General features: G+C 36.5%; 1 long non-coding RNA gene across 1 annotated transcript in view; it reads left to right on the top strand.

Moving 5' to 3' along the window:
* Nucleotides 1-200: 200 nt before the first annotated feature.
* LOC109547200 (uncharacterized) overlaps nucleotides 201-16171 on the top strand; it is a 79857-nt gene continuing 63886 nt past the window's right edge. Inside the window, exon 1 of the long non-coding RNA XR_002172951.3 lies at nucleotides 201-1423. This is a non-coding gene — a long non-coding RNA (uncharacterized lncRNA). The remainder of the gene's footprint in view (nucleotides 1424-16171) is intronic.

The raw sequence follows: 16171 nt of genomic DNA, 5'->3' as shown, positions 1-16171 counted from the left end.
TCCCACCATCATTCAAGATCAGGCATGTGAGATCTTCCTGGACCAGGGCTCAAACCCGTGTCCCCTGCATTGCAGGTGAATTGGGAAGATTGATAATTATACATTTGGGGCAGATAGATGAAAATGGTGGATGCTAGGTTAAGAAATTTAAAATATACTTGGAAAACAACCACCAGTGGATGATTTGTTTTGGGTCATCAAATCACCAGATCTTTTAAAAATGTTTTTACATTAAGTTTAATATAAGATTGGAAAGGAGGAGTCGTCTTCTTTTTCCAAGACAGCAAAATAGAATGAATATGGATGAAAATTTAGAAGAAGAAATTTTGAGAGCACCGAAAATGTGGATGTAGAGATACAAAAATATCAATAACACAACAATTAACATATTGGCCCTTACAGTATCCCAGGGATCTCTCTGATGAAATATTTAAAATCATTTAAAAATCAAAACGAAGTAACTACGTCTCAGGCATCCAAAATGGAGCCAGTTGGCCATTGTGGATTTAGTTTCAGACACATTCCTTGAAGCACCGAGAACTTGAATTTTCTCTAAACTGTATCAAACTCAAGGACACAGCCAAACAATGTTTGCTAGCAACTACTAGCAGCAAACTTGTAGTTTCAAAGTTCCTTTCCACTTTGCAACTATGTAATCATTTCAGACCACAATCAATCCTTGCATAACAAATACCCTTCTTGTCAGCTCCAATCCTAATTCTTGGCAATCAATTTACGTAACCTTGTAGGTTTTTGGCCTTTATAAGCCTTCCACATTATGTAGTCCCTCAGAACACAATTCAAATGCTTCTTGTATCTATTTCCTGGCTGCAGTCCCAACAAACCCCAAACAAATGCCTCTTTATTCCAATCAGGTCTCTGTTTCTGAAATGTTGGTTAATAGCTCTAAACGCTTTATTGTTTCATTAAACCCACAAGAAACTAAACCCACAAGATGAGGAGAGTAAAGGATTAATAGGGAAGTTAAGAAATTACCAAAAATCATATAGCACATAAGTGGTGATGCCTTTGGTCCGCAAAACAAGAATTATAGAATGCACTGAGAGAATAAGACAAAACACACAGGTTTGGAATGAGGCTTTGAGGAACTGTAGAAGATGCTTGAATCGTCACCCTAAGGAATACAATAAGGTGGCAAGCCCTCTTAGATTTACTGAGAGCTATGTCCTGTCACTTCAATTTTCCAACACAAAATCAGTAATTGAGTAAAGAATACTCAACAAAGACAAAAGGAAATACTAAACAAAGACTTAGCTGAGGTAACTATTGTTTTGCTCTATTAGGGCTGATTCTTCTTTGTAGAAATTTCAATGCCCATCTCTCTCTGATTTCCTTTTACCCACCTCTTAGGTAATCACCACTCCACAAGAAAGCTCCTCAGAGATAACAATGTATCCAGTAAGTAAGTACTTACTTTTGTTGACTATTTGCTCCAACTGGTTGTTATTTTCAGTAGTGTTGAAAAAAAAAGAAAATTGGTGGGGAAGGAAATTGGTTTAGATGTAAAGCCATTTGTATCTTACTTGTCAATATTTGGGTTCATCAACTATCTGCTCACCATTGTCATGGATAATTGGAAGTTGATGCTATGCTCTCTATATAAAAGTATATAAATTCTGCTACTTTTAAGATCAAGTATATTTTCACTTTTAATTATCGCTAATATTTATGCATAGCATTATTTATAAAAGGATTTCCAGAGCAAAAAGAAAGCTAGTCAAGGAAAAGATATAGGCCCTTGGTTATACCATTTTGTTGATCTACAAAATCGGTGAGAACTTGGAAGAAAATGTCTCTGGTACTGGAAACTCACAGAGTTGCACATTAATTATTTGCTGGGTGGCAGTACATTTTTTGGAGAACAACTGACATCCGTAGAAAATCAAATAAGGCAAGGCAACAACTTTGAAAGTGCCACTCGAGTTTTCATGCATTTCCTAATGTCATGTTTTTCAAATTGCATCATGTTCTCAATCCTTCTGCATGTTGTTACTTTGGAAATAGAAAGCAAAAATTAAACTACATTTTGAAATGTTACCTCAATTGAGAAAAGAAGTTGTCATTACCCTTATGGTAAGCATCACTATTAATCAATACATTTGATTTCCTGATGAGCCAGGTACTAAAGATATTTTCAGGGACATTAAATGGTCTTTGCTGCTCCCACAGAGAAAGTGTCCTCACCCATCTTCTGTAGTCTTAACATTGTCCATAAACTTCATAAATGTGTATGCAAATGAAATTGTATATGTGCATTTTTTCCTGGGACAGGGTCTATCATGGTAAGATATTCAGTTTGTAAAATCAGCTAATATTACCTGCTGTCTTTAAACAAAAATTACTTGCTCACTCTTCTATCCCCTTTTCTCCTTCCATAAGAAGCTTAAACCCAAGAGAAATGCTTAGTGGCTGTGAGCAGACTCTTAAGAGAGCCAATAGAAACCCTAGATTAACTAGGCAAGAATTTAAGCTAGATTCCATCATATCTACTTGATATTGGAGAACCTGAGAAATGATCTAACAAGGAGACAGCTATCACAAGAAGACACTGATTTTCATTTCATTGAAAGTTTCATTTGGGACTTGCTTTTAAACAATTCAGGTGCAGAAAAAATAGAAAACACATTCACAGTTCACATATTTTTGTTGAGTGTTATACGAAAGCAAATCTGGGAAGTGAGAAGGAAAGAAAACTGTGTGTGTGTGTGTGTGTGTGTGTGTGTGTGTGTGTGCGCGCGCATGTGTGCACGCGTGCATGCGTGTGCACCTGTGTGAAAGAGATACAGTTACAGTGGCTTACTAGGAAACAATGTAGGAGAAATTTTTAAAGAATAATTAATATATATTTATATCTATTTATTGAGATATAATTTACATATAAAATAGTCATTTTTTAAAGGGTACAGTTGTTGAGCCTTGACAAATGTGTGTAGTAGTGTAATCAATAGCACAATCAAGATATGGACATTTATTTCCAACACCCCCAAAATTTCTCTGATATCTCTTATCTGCCCATACCTAGATCCTGGCAAAAATGATTAACTCTCTCTCTGGTTTCATAATACTGACTTTTCAAAGTGTCATATGAAGGGAACCATACCATTTCCAGTCCTTTTGTCCATCTTCTGTCACTGTTAACAATTCATCCATGTTGGGCTTGACAACATATGCCTTTACAATTCATCCATGTTGTAGCACATACCATCAAGCCCAAGTTCGTGTGCCTGACACACAGTGAGGCCAAACAGAAACACTGGAGTTTGGAGCAGAGAAAGGTTTATTGCAGGGCCAAGCAAGGAGAATAGGTGGCTCATGCTCAAAAAGCCAGAACTCCCCAGTGGTTCAAAGAAGAGCTTTTATAGGCAAGATTTGGAGGGAGGGCAGCAAGGGTGTGTGACTTTCTTCTGATTGGTTGGTGGTTAGGGTGGTGTTCCAGGAGTCTCCCTCATCAGTGTTCTGGTTCTAACCAGTCTAGGGTCCATGTGCTGTGCTCAACCTGGAGTTACCATCCTCCCCCTGGGTGGGAGCTCCAGCTCCTGCAGAAGAACTCAGAGATATGTATCCGATTGCTATGCACATCCCCTGAGGAGGATCCAGAACCCTGCCCCATTGCAATACTATTGCTTCTTGACTGCTCCTCCTTTGTTTCTGTATTCCCTCACTTCCCTAATTTTTAACTATTTGAATCTGCCTTCTAGGACTCAGGAAAGGTCTAGGAGGCTGAAGACTTATTTCCTACAGAAAAGAAACTGGGGACACAGGAAGGCTTTTGTACCTAGGAGTGCCCCATGGGGTCCTGCTTGGTTTCATTAGCAGTCCATTCCTTTTTATAGCTATTATTCTATTGTATGAATATACCACAATGTGTTTATCCATTTCCCAGTCGATAGACATTTGAGTTGTCTCCAGTTTGGGGCCATTTTGAATACAACTGCTTAAACCACTGAGTACAGGTCTCTTTGTGGATATTTGTTTTCATTTTCTTAGTAAATAAATATCTATGAATAGAATTTCTGGGTCTCCAGTATATGTTTAGCTTTTTAAGAAACTCTCAAACCCTTCCCCAAAATAGTTTTACCATTTTGTATTCCCAATTGCTATGTTTAGTATCCCAATCACTCCACATCCTTCTTAACACTTGGTGTTGTGAGTTTTTTTTTTTAAAGCCATTTTAGTGGGTATGCAGTGGTAAGTGAGTAACATCACCATTTTAATTTTTGTTTCCATGTTAAGTAATGATGTTGAACATCTTTACATTATTTATTGACCTATATTATTTGGGGGGAAGAACCTGTTCAAACTTCCTACTCATTTGTTATTTTCTTTTTAATGTTGTGTTATAAGAGGTTTTTTGGTTTTTTTTAAATATATATTCCATTTTTTTCCCTTTATCAAATATCTATTTTACAAATATTTTTTCCTAGGCTTTTCAGAAACAAGTTGGAAAAAGAAGAAAGCCAATCAAGGACTCAATGTATTGAATTCCAGGCTTGCTATAGAGCTTTAACAATTAAACGAGCATGACACTGGTGTAAGGGTAAACAAATAGAAAACTGGAACTAAATAGGAAGCATTATAAATTTTACAATTATAATACAACTTCACATATATCACCTAATTATCTAATTTAACCCTCCATTTTTCTTTTTAAAGCAGAAGTATAATACACATCTTTAATTTTCTTCAGCCACCAAACCAATGCAATTTCCATAGATTGTGTTTCAGTGTCTCATAAGATAAATATTTTTGAGCTTTATTATTTTCCCTTTATTGTTAAACATCCATTTTGCCATAATGTCATTCCTCTTCTGACTTGTTCTACAGACTAACCATAATGTGTTGTTAAGCTTCTGTGGATTTCTTATTCTAAAAGCATCTTTATCTTCAAGACCCTGTCCTGTTTTAACCTAAATTTGAAGTTGTAATTATTTTACAGCCCAAATAATATTACCTTAGGGTTCTAGGTGAAGTCCATTCAAGGCTATCCAACCTTATTCTATACTTGGGAGCAAAAAGTGGGCAGAGCATTCACTGTACCCAGGTAAGCCTAAGAAAATAGCTGTAACAACCTTCCTCTCAAATTTTCCTTGTGGCTAAAGTAATCAAAGAGAGGAATTCAATCTAGAGGGGGGTAAAAAATCAGCCATTAATTTCTTCTTTGAGATTCTTTTTAATTATGCACAAAATCTTGTGTTACAATCCTGGAAATGCCTAAGATCTAACATGAAGCCAACTCTGCTTCCGGCCTTAAGGAAAGCGCCCTGGTTTGTAGGTCCCCCTGCCTCTAGTAAAGACAAAAAGCAATCCTACTTAGTCAATCTTCACTAACTAGGGCTCTGCACTAGAATTTGAGACCAAATCCTTACTATACTCTATACTTAGCTTTGGGGACCCTGTGGGTTAAAGTGAAAGATCAAAGGTGCTATTATGGCATCCCTGTATCCCTAGGTCAAGTATTATTTTAATCTTGCCTGATTTACTCCCAGCATTAATTAATAATCTGATTTATGTGATTTCATGTCTTCCTTTACTCACATACTTCACAGGGACAGGTGGTGGCTTAATTTTCCCAGAAATTTAACCAGAAATATATTCCTATGTTAACTAACTCCACGTAATCCCCTAACACTGTCTTAATACATATAATATATTATAGCCTTGGGAAACTGAAATAGTGTTTGAGAAGGAACCCTGAGACTTTTGAGTGTGTGGAGGTACTGGCAAATTGTGGGGTCCTCAGTCATGAGTGAGGGCTAAAGCAGCACCTGAAAGGGCAAGGAGAGGAGCTGTTTATGGCTTGTCTTTACTGCCTGACTCTAGCCAGAGGCTGAAATAACTACTGCGGAGCAGAATAAAGAAAAAAGAAGAATGCAAAGAATTGAGGACACTCTCAGAGACCTCTGGGACAACATTAAATGCACCAACATTCCAATTATAGGGGTCCCAGAAGAAGAAGAGAGAAAGAAAGCGACTGAGAAAATATTTGAAGAAATTATAGTTGAAAACTTCCCTAATATGGGAAAGGAAATAGTTAATCAAGTCCAGGAAGCACAGAGAGTCCCATACAGGATAATTCCAATGAGAAACATGCCAAGACACATATTAATCAAACTATCAAATATTAAATACAAAGAAAAAATATTAAAAGCAGCTAGGAAAAAACAACTACTAACACACAAGGGAATCCCCATAAGGTTAACAGCTGATATTTCAGCAGAAACTCTGCAAGCCAGAAGGGACTGGCGGGACATATTTAAACTGATGAAGGAGAAAAACCTACAACCAAGATTACTCTACCCAGCAAGTATCTCATTCAGATTTGACGGAGAAATTAAAAGCTTTACAGACAAGCAAAAGCTAAGAGAATTCAGCACCACCAAACCAGCTTTACAATAAATGCTAAAGGAATTTCTCTAGGTAGGAAACACAAGGAAAAGACCTACAATAACAAACCTAAAACAATTAAGAAAATGGTAATAGGAGCATATCAATAATTACCTTAAATGTAAATGGATTAAATGCTCCAACCAAAAGACACAGACTGGCTGAATGGATACAAAAACAAGATCCATATATATGCTGTCTAAAAGAGACCCACCTCAGACCTAGGGACACACAGACTGAAAGTCAGGGGATGGAAAAATATATTGCATGCAAATGGAACTCAAAAGAAATCTGGAGTAGCAATTCTCATATCAGACAAAATAGACTTTAAAACAAAGACTATTACAAGAGACAAGGACACTACATAAAGATAAAGGGATCAATCCAAGAAGAAGATATAACAATTGTAAATATTTATGCACCCAACATAGGAGCACCTCAATACATAAGGCAAATACTAACAGCCATAAAAGGGGAAATCAACAGTAACACAGTCATAGTAGGGGAATTTAACATCCCATTTTCACCAATGGACAGATCATCCAAAATGAAAATAAAGAAGGAAACACAAGCATTAGATGATACATTAAACAAGAGTTACTTAATTGATATTTATAGGACATTCCATCCAAAAACAACAGAAGACACGTTCTTCTCAAGTGCTCATGGAACATTCACCAGGATAGATCATATCTTGGGTCAGAAATCAAGCCTTGGTAAATTTAAGAAAATTGAAATTGTATCAAGTATCTTTTCTGACCACAGGCTATAAGACTAGGTATCAATTACAGGAAAAAAATCCGTAAAAAATACAAACACATGGAGGCTAAACAATACACTACTTAATAACCAAGAGATCACTGAAGAAATCAAAGAGGAAATAAAAAAATGCCTAGAAACAAATGACAGTGAAAACATGATGACCCAAAACCTATGGTATGCAGCAAAAGCAGTTCTAAGAGGGAAGTTTATAGCAATAAAATCCTACCTTAAGAAACAAGAAATATCTAAAATAAACAGCCTAAACTTACACCTAAAGCAATTAGCGAAAGAAGAACAAAAAAAACCCCCAAAGTTAGCAGAAGGAAAGAAATCATAAGGATCAGGTCAGATATAAATGAAAAAAAAATGAAGAGAACAATACAAAAGATCAATAAAACTAAAAGCTGATTCTTTGAGAAGATAAACAAAATTGATAAGCCATTAGCTAGACTGCTCAAGAAAAAAAGGGAGAAGACTCAAATTAATAAAATTAGAAATGAAAAAGGAGAAGTAACAACTGACACTGCAGAAAAACAACGGATCACGAGAGATTTCTACAAGCAACTATATGCCAATAAAATGGACAACCTGGAAGAAATGGACAAATTCTTAGAAATCCCTAACCTTCTGAGACTGAACCAGGAAGAAATAGAAAATATGAAGAGACCAGTCACAAGCACTGAAATTGAAACTGTGATTAAAAATCTTCCAACAGACAAAAGCCCAGGACCAGATGGCTTCACAGGCGAATTCTACCTAACATTTAGAGAAGAGCTAACACTATCCTTCTCAAACTCTTCCAAAATATAGCAGAGGGAGAAACACTCCCAAACTCATCTACAAGGCCACCATCACCCTGATACCCAAACCAGACAAAGATGTCACAAAGAAAGAAAACTACAGGCCAATATCACTGATGAACATAGATGCAAAAATCCTCAACTAAATACTAGCAAACAGAATCCAACAGGACATTAAAAGGATCATACACCATGATCAAGTGGGGTTTTTCCCAGGGATGCAAGGCTTCTTCAATATATGCAAATCAATCAATATGATACACCATATTAACAAATTGAAGGAGAAAAACCATATGATCATCTCAATAGATGCAGAAAAAGCTTTTGACAAAATTCAACATCCATTTATGATAAAAACCCTCCAGAAAGTAGGCATAGAGGGAACTTTCCTCAACATAATAAAGGCCATATATGACAAACCCACAGCCAACATCATTGTCAATGGTGAAAAATTGAAACCATTTCCACTTAAATCAGGAACAAGACAAGGTTGCCCACTCTCACCACTGTTATTTAACACAGTTTTGAAAGTTTTAGCCACAGTAATCAGAGAAGAAAAGGAAATAAAAGGAATCCATATTGCAAAAGAAGAAGTAAAGCTGTCACTGTTTGTAGATGACATGATACTATAAATAGAGAATCCTAAAGATGCTACCAGAAAACTACTTGAAATAATCAATGAATTTGGTAAAGTAGCAGGAAACAAAATTAATGCACAGAAATCTCTTGCATTCCTATAAACTAATAATGAAAAATCAGAAAGTGAAATTTAGAAAACCCTCCCATTTACCATTGCAACAAAAAGAATAAAATATCTAGGAATAAACCTACGAAAGGAGACGATAGACCTGTATGCATAAAATTAGAGATGACACAAATAGATGGAGAGATATTCCATGTTCCTGGATTGGAAGAATCGACATTGTGAAAATGACTCTACTACCCAAAGCAATCTACAGATTCAATGCAATCCCTATCAAACTACCACTGGCATTTTTCACAGAATTAGAACAAAAAATTTCACAATTTGTGTGGAAACACAAAAGACCCTGAATAGCCAAAGCAATCTTGAGAATTAAAATGGAGCTGGAGGAATCAGGCTCCCTGACTTCAGACTATACTACAAAGCTACAGTAATGAAGACAGTATGGTACTGCCCCAAAAACTGAAATATAGATCAATGGAACAGGATAGAAAGCCCAGAGATAAACCCATGCACATATGGTCACCTTATCTTTGATAAAGGTGGCAAGAATATACAATGGAGAAAAGACAGCCTCTTCAACAAGTGGTGCTGGGAAAAAGGACAGCTACATGTAAAAGAATGAAATTAGAACACTCCCTAACACCAAACACAAAAATAAACTCAAAATGGATTAAAGACCTAAACGTAAGGCCAGACACTATCAAACTCTTAGAGGAAAACATAGGCAGGACACTCTATGACATAAATCACAGCAAGATCCTTTTTAACCCACCTCCTAGAGAAATGGAAATAAAAACAAAAATAAACAAATGGGACCTAATGAAACTTAAAAGCTTTTGCACAGCAAAGGAAACCATAAACAAGACCAAAAGACAACCCTCAGAGTGGGAGAAAATATTTGCAAATGAAGCAACTGACAAAGGATTAATCTCCAAAATTTACAAGCAGCTCATGCAGCTCAATATCAAAAAAAGTAACAACCCTATCCAAAAATGGGCAGAAGACCTAACTAGACATTTCACCAAAGAAGATATACAGATTGCCAACAAACACATGAAAGAATGCTCAACATCATTAATCATTAGAGAAATGCAAATCAAAACTACAGTGAAGTATCACCTCACAGCAGTCTGAATGGCCATCATCCAAAAATCTACAAACAATAAATGCTGGAGAGGATGCAGAGAAAAGGGAACCCTCTTGCGCTGTTGGTGGGAATGTAAATTGATACAGCCACTAGGGAGAACAGTATGGAGGTTCCTTAAAAAACTAAAAATAGAACTACCGTGGAGCCCAGCAATCCCACTACTGGCATATACTCTGAGAATACCATAATTCAAAAAGAGTCATGTACCACAACGTTCACTGCAGCTCTATTTACAATAGCCAGGACATGAAAGCAACCTTAGTGTCCATTGACAGATGAATGGATAAAGAAGATGTGGCACATATATACAATGGAATATTACTCAACCATAAAAAGAAACGAAATTGAGTTATTTGTAGTGAGGTGGATGGACCTAGAGTCTGTCATACAGAGTCAAGTAAGTCAGAAAGAGAAAAACAAATACCGTATGCTAACACATATATATATGGAATCTAAAAGAAAAAAGAAAAGGTGATGAAGAACCTAGGAGCACGATGGGAATAAAGACACAGACTTACTAGAGAATGGACTTGAGGATATGGGGAAGGGGAAGGGTAAGCTGGGACGTAGTGAGAGAGTGGCATGGACATATATATACTACCAAACATAAAATAGATAGCTAGTGGGAAGTAGCTGCATAACACAGGGAGATGAGTTTGGTGCTTTGTGACCACCTAGAGGTGTGGGATAGGGAGGGTGGGAGGGAGGAAGATGCAAGAGGGAAGAGGTATGGGGACATATGTATATGTATAACTGATTCACTTTGTTATAAAGCAGAAACTAACACACCATTGTAAAGGAATTATACTCCAATAAAGATGTTTAAAAAAAATTAAAATAAAAAGTGGATGATTAAGTGGAAGATAAAATACTTCTAAATAAGTTCACCTGGGCATATTTTACTTTTAGGGACATAAGGGGCCTTTATTTAAATTAATTTCTCAGTTAATCAATACTATTATCATATTTTCAACCCAATTTGACTAAGAATCAGAGTTTAAAAGTGTCCCTTACATACCCTTTTCTGGTATTTACTTGATCTATGAATTTTGAGCTCATTTCAATAGACTGAGTAAAGTGTTTCCCTAAAGCAAGCTCTGTATCAATGGTTTGTAGGTCCCCCCCAACTCTACCTTTACCTCCCACCCCATCCATCACCCATACCAAAATATTATTTTATCAGGCAGGAGTGAGCATCTGTGGAGTTTGTGCCAATGAACTGCAATGATAATCCCTTGGATCCCTCAAAAACCTGTGGATATTAGCCTTTTCCCAGTTGATCAGATAATGCTCTTAATGTGAGGCAATATTATAGAGGTTAACAAGAAAACAAATCATAAGCATACACACAGAAAGAATATTTATGAAACACTGACTATTAATTCCAATGCAAATTAATAACATAGAACCTTGGAGTAAGATACTAAATCCTTCTCAAATCACGTATAAACAATGCCTTTGCTTTCTTCATCGTACTCATTTCTTTTTTTTGTTTTGTTTTGGCGGTATGCGGGCCTCTCACTGTTGTGGCCTCTCCCGTTGCGGAGCACAGGCTCTGGACGCGCAGGCTCAGCGGCCATGGCTCACGGGCCCAGCCGCTCCGCGGCATGTGGGATCTTCCCGGACTGGGGCACGAACCCGCGTCCCCTGCATCGGCAGGCGGACTCTCAACCACTACGCCACCAGGGAAGCCCCATCGTACTCATTTCTTAAATGCTGTATGACTTAACTCACTTCCGAGGTTTTTTTTTTAATGGTGCATTTGCCTGATTAGAGATTTTTTATAAGCCTCCTTTCATACTTCATGTACCTACACAGTAATGAGGATTACAATATCCATGGCAAAAACTAAATTTCTTATGTTGAATTACAAATAAATATATTTGGGATAAGCTTTAAAATTGAATTAATCAGAAATTTGTGACCTATGTCCACAGAACAGAAACAATAATATAATGATAGGTTACTGTAGCTCACTACAACTTGAATAATCAATATTTTTTTATTTATCATAGTGGATTTCTGCTTAATATTAAATGAAAAATACCACTAGCCTTCATAATAAGATGGTATTTCAAGTAACAATACATCATACACTATGGTCTGAAACAGCTATTGAAACATCTTGAGTCCAGTTGAGAATGATGCACAGATGGCTAAAATGAGCAGGCAAATTTGTAAAGCATTAATGTAGGTCACGAAATGATGAATTTTTCTCACTCTTAATGTAGAAAAGCTTATAATTTTAGTTAGTATAGAATTCAAAATATCATCGCTATAGACCTTGACTTGTTCATATCCACTTATCTTTTACTTCAAATATTTTTCATTTAGGTCAATGAGTTTTCTTTTTTTCCCTACAGAAGGTATTGCCTGTATTATAAGCCAGGTCAATGGAACAAAAAAAGGTAAAAGACAGGTAATTGTCATGTCAAATAAAAAAAATTTAAATGAGAAATATTTTGGGATGGATTATTGTACATTTTTTATTCAGTGACCTTCCATATCTCATATTACATATGACATTGTCATAAGTAAAAGTACTGACCATCTACTCAGAGCTTGCTTTCTGGTTACTTGCAAGTTCAGTTAAATTCCAAAGGATGACAGAATATTCTTCATTAAATAATACTCTTCAAGATAGATATCATGTCTAAGCAAATGTGCATTTGAAAATGCTGTAGTGCTAATGATTTTTTTGAGAATGAGTAATTATGTGTCACCATTTTGGCCAGAAAGATAATTTTGCTTTCTACTTCTGGGCTGAATGCTAAGGTACTGATTCATATCAGCTTATTAAATTCCACAGAAGAAAATGTACCTTGCATTTTCAGAGAGAGGAAGTTTCCTATCTTCAAATGAGACTTCATGCTTCCCTTTCAAATTAGCTTTTAACTTACGGTTGTGCTGAAGTTTTCTTAATAAAATTCATTTAATTTTTCATTTTTTCTCTACTTTGTAAATTATTTTTCATGGAGATTTCCTGAAAGGCATCAAAAGACTGAATATAAGGCAGTATATATTAACAAAATCAGCTTGTTTCTCTGGTAGTGATGTGTATGTATGTGTGTGTGTGTTGTGTGTATGTAGCTCTGCATCATTTTTAACTGGTATTTGCCAAAAGTTATAAAAATATTTACCTGTCAGTCACAAATCCAACTAAGATGTAAATTATCCTTATTCCAATTGGTAGGTGGTTTTGAAAAATAAAGAAAAATAGCAAACTTTTCTTCAAATAAATTAATAAAATAAAACAACATCATGTGAGGCATTTTAGGTGAATAACACACAAATCAAAATACCAATAACTTATTTTATAAAATGATATATTTAAAGTTAGGATACATTCTTGGAAAGAACCACTAATACTACAAAAATGAAATAATTAAACAAGGTAACAAAGAAACCAAAAAATAGCAATCTAATGTTGCCTGAATGCCCAAGAGTGGGTGATTATCAGCTTACACACTCTGGATATTTGCTATGGTCTAGTGGATTGCTAGGAGGCTATTCTCTTTGTCATTTCCAACAAAGAATAAATTCTACAGACAGTGTCATCAATATCACTACTAAAAACTTCCCCTATCAGCCATCTGATCTTGTTGCTATTCCTACTGCAATTTAACTTTTATGCTTCATTACATTATTTATAAAATGAACACACATTGTTTAACCTTTGGAGAAAGGGACTATGTCATTTTCAAGTTAGTGATAGCTCCAAGGGGGAATGTAATAAATATACTTCGAACTTGAGAAAGATAAACTATAAAAGTTGAGACTACAGATGGGTGTAGACTAAGACCCTAAAGAGGAACATCAAACTATTGGAATGAAAGTAGTTAAAGAATGAACTGAGGGTATATGCCCAGTAGTGGGATTGCTGGGTCATATGGTAGTTCTATTTTGAGGGTTTTTTTTGTTTGTTTTGTTTTTTTTGCGGTACGCTGGCCTCTCACTGTTGTGGCCTCTCCCATTGCGGAGCACAGGCTCCGGAGGCACAGGCTCAGCGGCCATGGCTCATGGGCCCAGGCGCTCCGCGGCATGTGGGATCTTCCCGGACCGGGGCACAAACCCGTGTCCCCTGCATCGGCAGGCGGACTCTCAACCACTGCGCCACCAGGGAAGCCCCTATTTTGAGTTTTTTAAGGAACCTCCATACTGTTCTCCATAGTGGCTGTATCAATTTACATTCTCACCAACAGTGCAGGAGGGTTCCCTTTTCACCACACCCTTTCCAGCATTTATTGTTTCTACATTTTTTGATAATGGCCATTCCGACCAGTGTGAGGTGATACCTCATTGTAGTTTTGATCTGTATTTCTCTAATAATTAGTGATGTTGAGCATCTTTTCATGTGTCTCTTGGCCTTCTGTATGTCTTCTTTGGTGAAATGTCTATTCAGGTCTTCCATGAATTATACTCCAATAAAGATTTATTAAAAAAAGAATATCTTTTTACAATATAGAATTAATATATAATTAAAGTCTATTAATCATTAAAAAAAAAAAAGAATGAACTGAAAGCTCCTTTTGAAACCATGCAACTCAGATTGGGACTTGAACCCATGGTCTTTTAACTGAGATCCCACACCTAGTCTCAGGACTTAATGAAGCTCAGGTTCTTGATGTCTCATCACAGGAAGAATTCAGCGAGTGACAAAGTGATAGGTAAGAAGTGGATTTATTTAGAGAGAAACACACTCCACAGACGGAGTGTGGGCCATCTCGGAAGGTGAGAAAGGCACCAGGGTATGGAGTTGTCAGTTTTCATAAGGGTAGGTAATTTCATAGGCTAATGAGTGGGAAGGGTATTCCAGCTAATTTGGGGAAGGGGTGGGGATTCCCAGTAATTGGGCCACCGCCCACCTTTCGATCTTTGATAGTGGGCCTCAGAACTGTCATGGTGCTGGTGAGTGTGTCATTTAGCTTGCTGATGTGTTACAGTGAGCATCTACTGAAGCTCACGGTCTAGTGAAAGTCAACTCCTCGGCCATCTTGGACCTATTTGGTTCTAATCAGTTTGTCATGTCCTTGGGCTATGTCATTCTTCTAAAGGTTGTGCCCTGTCCCCTTCCTTCCTGTTTCACTTTGAGCTCAGATTTTAAAGATATATTTTTAAAAATGAGATAAGGACAAATAAGCAAAGCTGGAAGGTAAATACTATTCTTAAAAAAAAGGAAGGCTGAATTGAAGAATAATCTACAGTATTAAATATTGCTTAAAACCAGGAGGCAGATTAGCCTACTGGTGAAATGCATGAATTCTGGAGTTGACTGCTTGGGTTGGCATCTTTACCGTTTGCTACTTAGCCTTAAACAAATAAGCAAACTCTCTGAGTCTAGTTTGCTGATCTTCAAATCAGGGGCAATACTAGGACTTTCCTTTGGTTTTATTGCGAAGAAGATAGAAGTAAATACAGTCTGGCAAACAATGCACAATATATGTTACTACTATTGAAGAAAAATACTTAAAATTTTTTTTTTGGTAGTTGTAGCTGGGTTAATTATACCAAAGAAAAATTGTGCCAGACAACTTAAATAGGTAAGGAAGATATTATTCAAGGCTGTTGCAATAGGAGAAAGAGATTCACTTTAACTCCCATGAAACAAAAGGCAGAGAGTGTTTTATGCTGGGCTGAACAAGTGGAAAAATGCTAGCCTATATTAGCAGGGAGTTTGGGCAAAGTGATTAAGTCGATGTGTTTGCTAATTGGTGCGTACTGAAGTTATTATGTTCCTGCTTTGGAGATTGGAAGACAGGGGTACTATCTTTCTTGATGATTACATTTCAAAGGAATGGCTCCCAGGTCCTTAAAAAAGACATTCCTGGGTTGTAAATGATTTTACAAGCCTCCAAGGAGTCTTGGAAAAGATTTACATCTCAAAGGGGCAGAGAAAGATTTACAGTTGCAAGTTTTCTAAAGTAAAAGCTCTAAGAAAAGGGAGGTCAGGGGTCCTCTGTCAGGAAGAAACCTCTCTTAAATTTAGTGAAGGCTATAATAGTAAAGCCATCTTGGCCAATGGGAACTAATGACCTAATAATAACTAAAGTACCACTTTTTAACTCCTAATCTGTACCTTTTTCTTTCTCAGGAATAAGGACATACTGCCATTCAGTCTGAGGAAACATTCAGATAGAGTTGAATCCCAAGATGTATGCAGGATTCTAGGTTTGCTCCTAGATGTTCTAAATGAAGTTTAAATCTTGTTTGCAGAAATTAAATCTCAAAGCACTGGAAAAAATTTGCATGAGAAGTTACTACCACTAACCACAATATTTTCATAATCTTGTGGAATATGAAGATTAGAGATGAAAAAATAGAGCCACACTTTTCAGGAAGGTAGAGACGTTA

Source organism: Tursiops truncatus, chromosome 11 (assembly GCF_011762595.2).
Source record: "Tursiops truncatus isolate mTurTru1 chromosome 11, mTurTru1.mat.Y, whole genome shotgun sequence".
Taxonomy (NCBI): Eukaryota; Metazoa; Chordata; class Mammalia; order Artiodactyla; family Delphinidae; genus Tursiops; species Tursiops truncatus.
Note: the sequence above shows the minus strand (reverse complement) of the source record. Positions and strands in the feature narration are given on the sequence as shown.